Source organism: Chiroxiphia lanceolata, chromosome 2 (assembly GCF_009829145.1).
Source record: "Chiroxiphia lanceolata isolate bChiLan1 chromosome 2, bChiLan1.pri, whole genome shotgun sequence".
Lineage (NCBI taxonomy): Eukaryota > Metazoa > Chordata > Aves > Passeriformes > Pipridae > Chiroxiphia > Chiroxiphia lanceolata.
Window position 1 is genome coordinate 117,689,727 of NC_045638.1, and position 11,099 is coordinate 117,700,825.

At 41.9% G+C, this 11,099-nt stretch overlaps 1 long non-coding RNA gene across 6 annotated transcripts in view; it reads left to right on the forward strand.

Moving 5' to 3' along the window:
- LOC116783101 overlaps nt 1–11,099 on the forward strand; it is a 28,090-nt gene that overhangs the window by 2,509 nt on the left and 14,482 nt on the right. For 5 of the 6 annotated variants that reach the window (XR_004355467.1, XR_004355471.1, XR_004355470.1 and 2 more), the window contains exon 3: nt 154–283. This is a non-coding gene — a long non-coding RNA (uncharacterized LOC116783101). Of the gene's footprint in view, nt 1–153; nt 284–845; nt 940–11,099 lie in introns of all 6 variants that reach the window. The other variant, XR_004355468.1, reaches the window with a different exon arrangement.

Consider the following 11,099-nt stretch of genomic DNA (forward strand, 5'->3'; position numbering starts at 1 on the left):
AGAGCACTGAAAAAGAGTCAGGAAGCTCAGGGCTCCATTTCACAACTTGTGAAATGTCAGGGGAAAAGAAACTTGATTCCGGTTGTGTCACTGAAAAATTATTTCTCTCTTTTCTGCTTTTCACGATGCTTCTTTTACCTCTTTGCTTTTCAGGCTGCAGATCAAGGTTTCCATCAATAGAGAAAAGGATGGTGTAGAGAGCCCAGCCTATCACGATTCAGTGCAGCAGAGAGACAGGGTCAGTTATTAAACTGTCGTCAGCCTGCAGGGTTTTCAGCATTTGGTGAGGAAAGCTGTTGGAAAACTACTTTCTCTCCTGTAGCATTAAGTGAACATACATACTTTTGTATTTTTTAGCATATTTGTAGTTGAGGCCATTGGGCAAACACCCACTGCCCAATGTTCATAGAGTTTCTGCCCCTTCTGTGTCAGTTCCCTGATCCTGCAGGATCTTAACTCCATAACCTGTATAAAACCAATACAAAAATATATATAAATACAAATATTACTACTACAGCAGCAGTGAGGATCTTAACTCCATAACCTGTATAAAACCAATACAAAAATATATATAAATACAAATATCATTACTGCTAAATACTTTTCCTTACTAAACACTAGATCAGCAGAGCTCTGATATAAAGCCTTATCTACAGGAGGAAAATGTAGGGATTATAAAGTTTGTACCTCGTCACTAAGAGTCAGTCTGAAAGTGCAACTATGCAAATTGAAGTAAAAAAGGAGTCATGAAGCTTAACATCCACTGGCAATGATTCACACTTTTGTTTACACTTCGAAAATCCTCTTTGCCTTAAATTTTCTCTTGGGGACATGTGTTTTTGCAGGACAGTTTCTCACTTCTTCTCCTGCCCAGAACACAGCTAGTCAAGCAAAGGCTGTAACTCTCAGCAAATCTTCCCAAGTATATAAAAGGATTAGGTAAGGGTGTTATTATTGGCTTTGTCATTGCTGGAAATAATGCATTTTCATTACACTGGAATAGCCAACTTTTTCTAAGATCTTACACAAGACAAAGGGTTGATTTCTACCATGATGCAGGTAAGAGAATTCAAATTAAAATGGGAAGTATAGGTCAGGATGGAACAACAGTCATGCTGAAGTAAAAGCTCATGAATCATCTCCAGTGTGTCTTACACAGTGTCAAAGCATTTTTTTTTTTTTAATATGAAGGCAGAGTATTTGTTATTCATGCAAAAGTTCCGGATAAAAAACAAGGGATTGTCAAAAATCCACTTCACCCTTTCTGGTGGTGGTGGGAGACTTTATAATGCTCTAAAAGGGCCATTCAGTGCCTTGGCCACTGGCTTTCATTTCAAAACAAATGTAAGATTCCACTGCCTCCATTTTAGGTAGCCCAATGTTTTAAGTAAGAGACTGTAAGGAGAAAGGGAAGAGAACAAATGCAGACACACCTCATCTGAGTAGCTCCATAGTCCAGTAGAATGAAATATGTCAGGCCAAACTCAATTCCTGTTTTCTTCAGTGCTGAGTTTTGGAGGTAAAACACAGTGGTTTGTGATTTTGATTGGATTAGAAGGCAAGTGATTTTCTATATGTTCTCAAAGCCCCTTGAATATATTTTTAAAAAAAACCTTAATAAAAATTAGTCTTTTTAATATAGGCAAGTTTCAAAAGACTTCAGTAAAAGAACAGCAGCAGATGGAGATCCTGGGGATGGATACTAAAATATTACAAACTCCATCCCAAAAGAACACGTAGTATAAGGCAGAGTCTTTAAATGATAGCACAGCCCTTCACCATCACTTGCAGGCACAGGAAATTAAAGGGCTGGAATTGAAGCTGACAGGCAGAGCCAAGCATAGAGCTGCCTGCAGCACGTTATTTCCTCGGTGTCATTGCCTGCAGACTCCTGTGATCCATCCATCTATGGAGGAAGGAGGAGCCACCATCAAGTGGACACTTCACGTGTTAAGCTTAGCTCAGAGCTGAAGGCAACACACTCGTAACAAGTTTGCCTCAGTCTGGCATCTAGACTAAAATTAATCAAATATCTGCTTATATCTCGTTTTATGCCTCCAGCAAGATTAAAAAAGAGTTACAGAAAGGCACTTTTACATTTAGTCAAAACCAGAAAATACAGTTTTCATGGAAAGGAAAAGTCTTTCTGGAGGCTGAACTGGGCTGATGGAAGAGATTGTTCTCAAAAGTTTCTGATATGAAAGGGTTTCTGCCATGAAGTGAGCTGTTAAATAAATACCTATCAAAATATCAGCACTTCTTTTAAAGCTACCTGGCTCTAGGGCTTAAGGAAAAAAAAAAAAAAAGATAAAGTGGTGATGTTCTACCACAGATACCTGTTCATCTGTGAAGGATGATAAGGGAAAAACATCTCTCAAAAACTAAATTTCTCCTAATGGCTCTCCTGATAAATGAAGGAGTCCGTTTCATTCAGAATTTTTCCTAAATTTAGTCTGACCTGAAACCAAGACACAATATCTCCACTGACTTCATGAGATTTGCTGCCAATTAATAGCACAGCATACCCAATGAGCATTGAGAAGTCTGAGACACAGTTCCCTGGAATTCTTCAGACTCCGTGGTCATGCAAACACCCCAGAACAACTCAAGTGTCCCCTGCAAGCTCTTGGTTCCAGAGGATTTAAGAGCTGGAAGTGTGGGTGAAACCTTGGGGATGTTTATGTTGTCTCTTTAGGAATCACGCTGATTACGAGTCAGTTTAAAAACCCATTCTATTTTTGAATTAGAATTTTGATGGTGGGTATTGCCTGGATCCTCATGTCTTTCCCAGTGGGCTGGGGCTGCCCAAGACCACTTGCTCCAGCAGCACTTTCTCCTCCTCAAAACGTTGGAGGAGTCTCTGAGACAACCCTGTGACCAGACATGCTGATATAAAGCTGCCATTCTGCTCTTGCTTGAATCTCAGCAGTTCTGTCTCCTGGTCCCACAGAAGAGTATTACTGCTTATAAAAAAAAAATAAAAAATACCATAATTGACCCAGACAGGCTCAGAAAAGCTTGGATGTTTGGACAAAACTCACAGGAGGAGGATTACACGGATACTCTGCAGCTGGACACCAGGCAGCCAGAAGTGATGAGCCAGCACAGCAGAAGGGTGGAGCAGGGATCACCAGCTCAAATGCGAGGTACAACAGGATGGGGAAAGTGAGTATGTGTCTGCTTGGTACCTGCCACAGTCAGTGTGGGGGTCCAGGAGAGGTAGAATTTGAGAGAGAGAGGCACACTGTAGGCAAACCGTTGGAATTGGCAGCTGCTTTGCACAGATCACTTCCGAGAACATTTTCATTCCCCGGTTTTAACGAAATGCATTTCCCCTTTCTTTGTTGCGCACGTTGTTACACGCAGCAGCCCTGCCAGCTCCCGTGTGAGCGAGCGTGGGGGGCTATTGCTCATTCCGAGCCATATGCTTCTGTCAGATGTTTACTTGCACGAGTGACAAGTCGTTCTGAGCCTTTGAAAAGCTACGGGAGGCATCGCTGTTCCCCACTCCCACCTCATTCCTGCAGCCACAGCCTGCGCTGCAGGCGAGGAGCGGGCGGATCCCAGGCAGGCAGGGAGAAGGGACGAGACTCACAGCACGGGCAGATGTGGGCCATGGAGCAGCCCCCCTAAACTAGGAAGGATGATATCCTGGAAGTAACATAACCCCTCAGCAGTTACAGAAGCGCCAGTCACTCCAGAGAAGATGGTGTTCCTTTCTGTGAAGGAAAAGCTAGCGAGGAAAAGGAGAGCGGTGAGAGCCTGGCACTTCTGCTACTGCCGCTCTCTGTTGAACTATCAAAGGCTTTTTAAACCTCTGCAATTAAGATCTTGTATCCCCTTAGTGCCATTATCCCTAGGCGCAGTGAGGCAAATTAAGTTTAAAGGTAATGCTTCCATTTTCTCTGTGTTTTCTTTTTAAAGAGTAAAGGCCCTATATAACTAAATATATTAAAATATACTTTTAATGTCCAGGTTACTTACTGGCAAGTTTGGATGCCCACAGGACCTTAAAACAAAGAAATTCTGTGCCACAAGCAGATGAGGGAAGAAGTGCTCCTCAGAGAGAAGCTGATGAAAGGGACAGCTGTAATATAAAAATTTGGAGGCTCTCACAGAATGAAATGTTCACTTCGGGGCATATCCTTGGTACAAACTCTATTGGTGATAGTGTTTCCTTTCTAAGGTGTGCTTAACTCCTGAAAAGAGTCTTGGAAGCTCTTCTTTGATCAAAGACTGGTCTTACCCAGCAGCATCACCACGAAAAAGAGGCAGAATTTCTACTCCTTCTAAGGAAAGCCACAAGTGTTTGCTTTTCTTTGTTGTGAAGAGCAGGTAGAGGTTCCAGTATCTTAAGTGATTTGGGGGGGTGATGGAAAGTGGAATAGATCCCTCTGACAGTCTGGTCATCCCAGTGTCTGTACATTAGAATACTGCTAGTTATTCTTGAGATCCAGTAAAGCAGATATTTTCTAGCAATTTATGATCTGGTAGATGTTGCTCCCAGCTTTCAGGAGATTCCGTTTTCTACAGATATATCAGCTGTGCCAAGAGCTTTGTCTTTACAACACCTCAGGGGAAGGTAATCCATTTTGCATCTTCTTAAACTGTCCCTCTGCCTTTCCATGTCCTAGTGTTCTCTCCATGATTTTACACTGTTTTATCTTCTTTGCTTACAAGTGCTCTACTTCTCTAATCTTGGAAAAGATTGCCCTTCCTTACACTCTACCTTTCTGACTTTCAATAAATTAGCTGGTGACTCCATGACAACAGATTTGATCATCTCTCCTCAAGCTGTCTCCACAGGTCACAGGCAATCTGTCTGTTTGTGGGACCTTGTCTTCCCCGACAGCTCAGGCCCTGGTTATCCTGCAGTGCTCTTGGACAGTGACTGCTGAGCGAAAGGAGACATTTCTGGTGCTGTTGTACCTGATTGTTCTCACACTTCAACGAACATTCCTTCCCTGGCTCTCAGTGGTTGCTCTCATTTTATCCTCTCTGCTTCACAGGCTGCTCCCGCTTGACGGATTTCAAGTTTTGCAACTTTCTGGTTGTTTTTCAACCAGCATCAGTGTTTCCCCTTTCTTACTTGTTACATTTTCTCACTGGAGCCCTCTCACTCCTTAACTTCACCCAGCAGCTCTGTGCTGCTAACAGCCAAATCCATCTCTCTTTAGCCCAGTGCCCCAAAGCCTGGGATAGCTTTGTACTTCCAGCCATTTGCTCAACATCTTCTCACCCATTTCTCTCACAAAACTAGATTAAAAGGTCCTTACTTTTTAGATCCAGGTGTGATAGTTAAAATGCAGGTGGTAATTCAGCTTTTACACTCCTCCCTTACAGTTTAAGCAGCTCAGCTGAGTCAGGAAACAGATTTCATAACTCTGTGTTGTAGACTTACTGCCTAGTTTTCTAATAAAGCCAGTTGAGGAAGATTGCTTCTCATATTTTCCAAGGTCATTTAAAGTCATTAACTGTTCCACAAGGGAGGTGTCTGTCTGCAAGCCTGCAGTAGGGGTAGAAGACCAGCTATTACTAATGTTCAGCACTTCAGCCAAATCAGGATTTTGAAAGGGCTTTAAAAAGTATTATTATCATCATAGCCTGGATACTCTTACCTAAGGAGGATCTGGTAAAAAATGAAGGTGAGCAGACCACCAAATTACCCACTGAGTAGCCCAAGCTTTCTGCAGTACGAGCAGAATGCAGTCTGAAATCATTTGGCTTGGGAGGCCTGTAAAACTTAATCAACTGTTCCATTAATTGCCTTGTCACTTCTTGAACCACAAGGATATGGTGCTCTGTAGCTGCTGTTTCTGCAGACAGCAGGAATCCAGTACTACTGTCAAACCTGTAGCTTGGACAAAAATGAGGGACACTTGGGTGGAGCACAGTGAGAAACAAAGTCTGTGCTGTCCAAAGGTAGACCAGAGATGGATCAGATTTTCTCAAAGGTAGTAGGTCCAGCCCCTGCAAATTAAGGTTGAAAAAGCCTTTTGATTTAGAGTGAGAAAAGGAGCCATGGTCAACAAGGCTCTATCTCCTCACCTGCTATGGGGTGATAAACCCTCTAATCCCACAGAGGTTAAAAAAAATAAAGTCCCCCACTTTATTAGTGATTTTTGTAGGCAGCAGGTTGGGCTTTTCTTTGCTCAGGGAATGCTGTGGCTCATGACTATACAGCTGTCAATCCCCTTTCCAGAGAGAGCACGCTGCCATCTCATTTCTTCTCAGCTTCTGGGGAGCATGTTTCTGCTCTAAACATCTTTGAGAACACTGGGAAGCACCTGTTGAGTAATGGAAAAAAAACACGTACAGACACACCCTGGCCAAGTGGAGGTCCGTGCTGATGGCCTTGGCCTGGTTCACTACCTCCCTCAGGCCCCTGGATGTCCTTTCTTCTGAATGAATTGTTCAAAATGCTGTTGGTAATCAGCTTAGCGATGTTCTGCCCGCTGCACACTCGCAGCAGTTTCCATCCACAGCCACACTGCAGATTCCTGGCCCCTCGCTGTGCGGTACCAGGGCTATCGGCTTCTCGCTGCTCTAAATAGCTCCCGTGCGTCACGTGTGAGAGTGGCTCCCCTGCTCCCAGCTGACATTCCCAGCCCACAGAAACCCGAACGTTCCTGCGCGGCTCCTCAGTTCGGGAAACCTAGAAATAACACGCTCTTTTACTGTCTTATTCCTCTGCAAGTTCTGACTCGTGTTTCTTCTGGAGAAAGTAAAAACAGGAGGAAAGCCCTGCATGTACAGCACTAAAATTCAACACCACACGAGTGAGCTTTTTAGCTGCTTCACAGGCTCATTTGTCACCATAAGTCCCCAGGATAGTTGTTGCCTTGCGTAAGAGGAGCCAGGATGATTTGGCTGTAGACTTAGAAAGGTGGCTCTAATTTCAGCTAAAAATACATTTGCATTCTTTCTGCCTTATTCTTAACCACACAGCTCCCCCTCTCACGGTGGCACAACCCTTACGCACCACTTTCCCCTGTGTCCAGGCTTTCTTTATTCAACACTCCTCCTAAACAGGACACAACCTTGTTTGCCTCTTTCCCAGCTCCCGCTTTCAAGCCCCGTCTTTCTCCCGGCTGAAAGTGATACAGGTTTAAGGCCCCAAAACCATCCAAAACTTAATTGATTTTTCCTTGTTTAGGCAAAGACAGAAAAGATTTCTGAACTTCGGGGCTGTATTATATAAAATGCATCAGTAAGATGTTATATTAAAATAAGGTCATGAAAATACAGTTTCATTCCATTTGCACTAAAATTGACGAGTTTTTTGCAATTCTTGTTTAACCAAGACAAGTTTCTTTCTCAGAAGTATTTCATTACATAAAATACTGAAGTACATTGTATTGAATCGCACTAATTACAATGGCTGGTGCAAAATTAAGAACCAAATGTGCAGTGGGATTTTGGTGATGTGAGTTAAAGCAGAATTGGGTTTAAAATCTGTTAAGATTTTACTGAGCAATCGCCCTTCTCACAGAGGGAAGATCAGGTGCCAAAGCTGAGGGTCCTCAGCAGTACTAGTGCTGATGGTTTTACTTGCTTCCTTGCCCATTTGGATGCCTAAAAAGACACAGATTTGGGACTGGCTTTGCCACCCTAAAACCCCATCCCCTGGGCATGGCTCCCCAAAGCTTGCAGATGACCAGGAAGCGAAGATCAGATGTGTGCCAAGCTCTCCCTCTTATGGATACCCCTTCCTCCTAAGGCTGTGCAGCAACAGAACTGCACAGCAAGTGCTTTGGAGGGGAAACTGAGAAGTGTTTGCAGTTAGCAATTAGCCCACATTGCAAATGAGACTGTAAACAGGTTATCTGGCAATTAGCAGCAGCAGCCCATTTCTCCCATCCTAACACAACCTCACTTCTTTTTCAATCTGTGTCCCAGAAACCATCAAAGTGATAATTCTGTGAACTGTCAGTACTGATAAACAAACAAACAAAAAGCAATAATCATGATCTTCTTGAGAAATTTCTTCATGTTTCACATCTCCTGGGCAGACATACTGGGGATCAGTTCCTTAAATTAAAAATCAAAGCAAACAAAACAACTACCTTACTTTCCCCAGTGTTTGGTTTGGAAGAACTAACATAATTTTAAAAAACTGGCTTAATGCATTTTTTTTTTAATATGAAATTTCCTTACAGATCTTTACCCTGTCAGTAATTTTAACTGGATGTGGGGTTTTTTTTCCCACGGGTTTATTTTCTTCTATCGCTCAGCCAACTCGTAGTTGGCTGTCAATTCATTCAAGACCCTTCAGTATCTTTGCAGGCTTCTAACAAGAAAATGTGTTTTCTTCATTAATTATTCTTTAAGAAGATAGTTTGGATTATTAAAGGTTCTTCAGGTCCTCTTCTCTGTGGTTTACGAGCTCTTCTAGTTTCAGTCGTCTGGAGAAAAATGAGGGATGTAAGTCTCCAGAAAACAATATTTATTAGTAGCTACAACAAGCCACACAAGTGATATCACTTTGAGACCAGCAGTTATACGAATTTTATGCTAAAGTATCTCTGTAAATTATAAATTAAGTCCATTGGGATTTTTTAAGAATGATAATATTTTTCCTGGAGAAAACATTAGTGGCACCGAAAGAGCCGTGCGCTGGCCCTGGGAACCCATTTTGCTAAAAGCAAAGCTAGGAGGTGACCAGCTGGCTCAGAGCCATCAAAAAGGCTTGGAAAATCCTGTTCCTGTGTTGCTGATTTGGCAGCAGCTTGCTCACTTGAAAAGTCATGATACGATCAGGAACCCTTTTCTCACTGGCCAGCCATGACCTCAGGCAGTTTCCATTTTGCAGCTTGTTGGCAGCATTTGTAAAACTTTCATATCTGAGAGTACAGTTGCTGATACCTTGAATCAAATGCTGCAGACACTGAAGAGCCTCCTGAGAGCATCATGTATAATATGCAAAGGCATTATGTGTACATCTCTCTAAACCCAATGCGTGTACTTCATCTTGCTTTTCTTCTGCTGTAGAGTTGGTGTTCATCTATTATTTTTAGGGTGTGCATTTCCTTAGTTCTCAGTGTGTACCAGCCTTTGCTGGCACATTACATTTCATATTAGCTGTCTCTGTGTGAGACATTATTATTTTGTGCTGACATCTCCACCACTTTGATTCATATAATGAAATTTAGCCTTAAAACCATTACAACAGGAGATAATTTATGAAACACTGAACAAGAAGCCCTCCCTTCCCTCAAGAGCTGACTGAGACAGGGACAAAAAGAGGAATCATGGGTGATAATTGCATTGTCTCATTCCATTTTCCTCTGAAACCTTATTACAGCTGTCCCAAGAAAACATGCATTATACAATCCAAGTAATGAAAGAGCAATTCTAAAAGCTAATTGTCTATAAAAATCTAGAGTTGATCCAAATTGATTGCATCAGTATGCCAATTCATGGAGATCATATCCAGGTTCAGAGTACCAGCTTCCCTCTCTCAGAAGGTGTTGGAAGAATAAAAACACATTAAAATATTGCAGTGAGAGCATTCTAACACAGAGATGACTTCTCATAAAAATGCATACAAGATCCAATGGCAAAAAACTGAAGAAAAATTCCGTGGCCTGGGGCAGGAGGATTGTCCTGGCACCTTCAAGCTTTAAAATCTGTTAAACTGATAGACCAGTTAGGAAAACAGTAAGAGCTCTTCAAGCACTCCTTCCAAGACACAGAAAACTAGAATGAGAAAAGGAAACAAATCACAAGTGGTTACATACAAGTCATTTTTTTGTTGCTCCATTGGCTGTATTTCCTGCCACGGTAGTGACCTCAGATTGCAGCACTTGGAGTTGTTCCAGAGGGTCTGATTAAAGACCAGACCTGGAAATGGTCTTCACTCAGCAAGTGAAAAGACAGCAAAAGAAAGTGAGAAGAAGCATTGCTGTTCACCAAGGGAAATGAGGATACCAGAGATAAGGCCTGGAATGCTTTCTGACTGAAATTTAACCCTGTGAAAGAAAACGCATCGACTCTGCTCATGAGGGGATGAAGAAACTCCTAAGAAAGGAACATGAAACAATATCTCAAATTATCCATTATTTCCACAGATTTTGGGTAGGGGGTTTGGGTTTTTGTTTGTTTGTTTGTTTGTTTGTTTTCCAGAAGAAATCATTAAGAGACTAAATTTGGACTCCAACCTGCCACTTATCACTGCCTCTCCTACTACCACGGCCCCAAGCTGATGGTACAACAGAAAGAGACTGACAGCCCAAATGGAATTCAGCTGACACCAACATATCTCTGCTGAGAGGCATCACATGAATGTCTTGGTGCAGACCAGCAGTACAGACCCTTAACAGTGACATTTCTATGTAGACAATGTTTAAAAGGCCAGGAACAATGCACACAAATGCAGTACCATGTTTTAGAGCAGAAAGAACTAACCAGGCTCATCTAATGAAAAAAACAACCCTGAATTCAGCATTACATGCACCCCAGTAGACAGTGCCATAATTATTCATCTTTACAAGTGAAACTATGGACTGATAAGTATAATGTTAGACTGAAATTCAGCTCTGTTTAGTGCTGAGGTAGAAGAGTTTCTATAAATGTAGATGTATGTGAGAAAATGGTATCTGGAAATTTATATTACTTGAAGATAGATCATTATGTATATGCAAATCATTGTATATCAAATAGAAGTTACAGATTATTGTGGGGTTTTTTTTCCCAGAGGAAAAGAAAAGTCAGGAAACAGATACAGTAATATTTTCACAGTGATTTAGTGAAATCCTGCTGCCCAGGTCAGGTCACAATAAGCCTAATAGAAATAAAAGTGCAGTCACAGTGCAGTAAACAGTATAAAAGTTAGAGAGAACTGAAGATAGCTAAAGGATGTTGAACTGATAAAGCGTTATGCATGGTTTAAAAACAAACACACAAACACCTGATTGTCTTTTCTGTATTTTATTTTCTCAGGAATATCCTGAGCATAAGGGCAAGTGATCCTTTTATGCATGTCTCCTAGTAGCCTGAAGAACTGAACAAGTCATACTCACAAAAATGACAAAAAAACCAGTGATGCCAGGTTTTGATCCAAATTTGTTCTGACCAGGTGTAGGATTTTGATCCTGTTC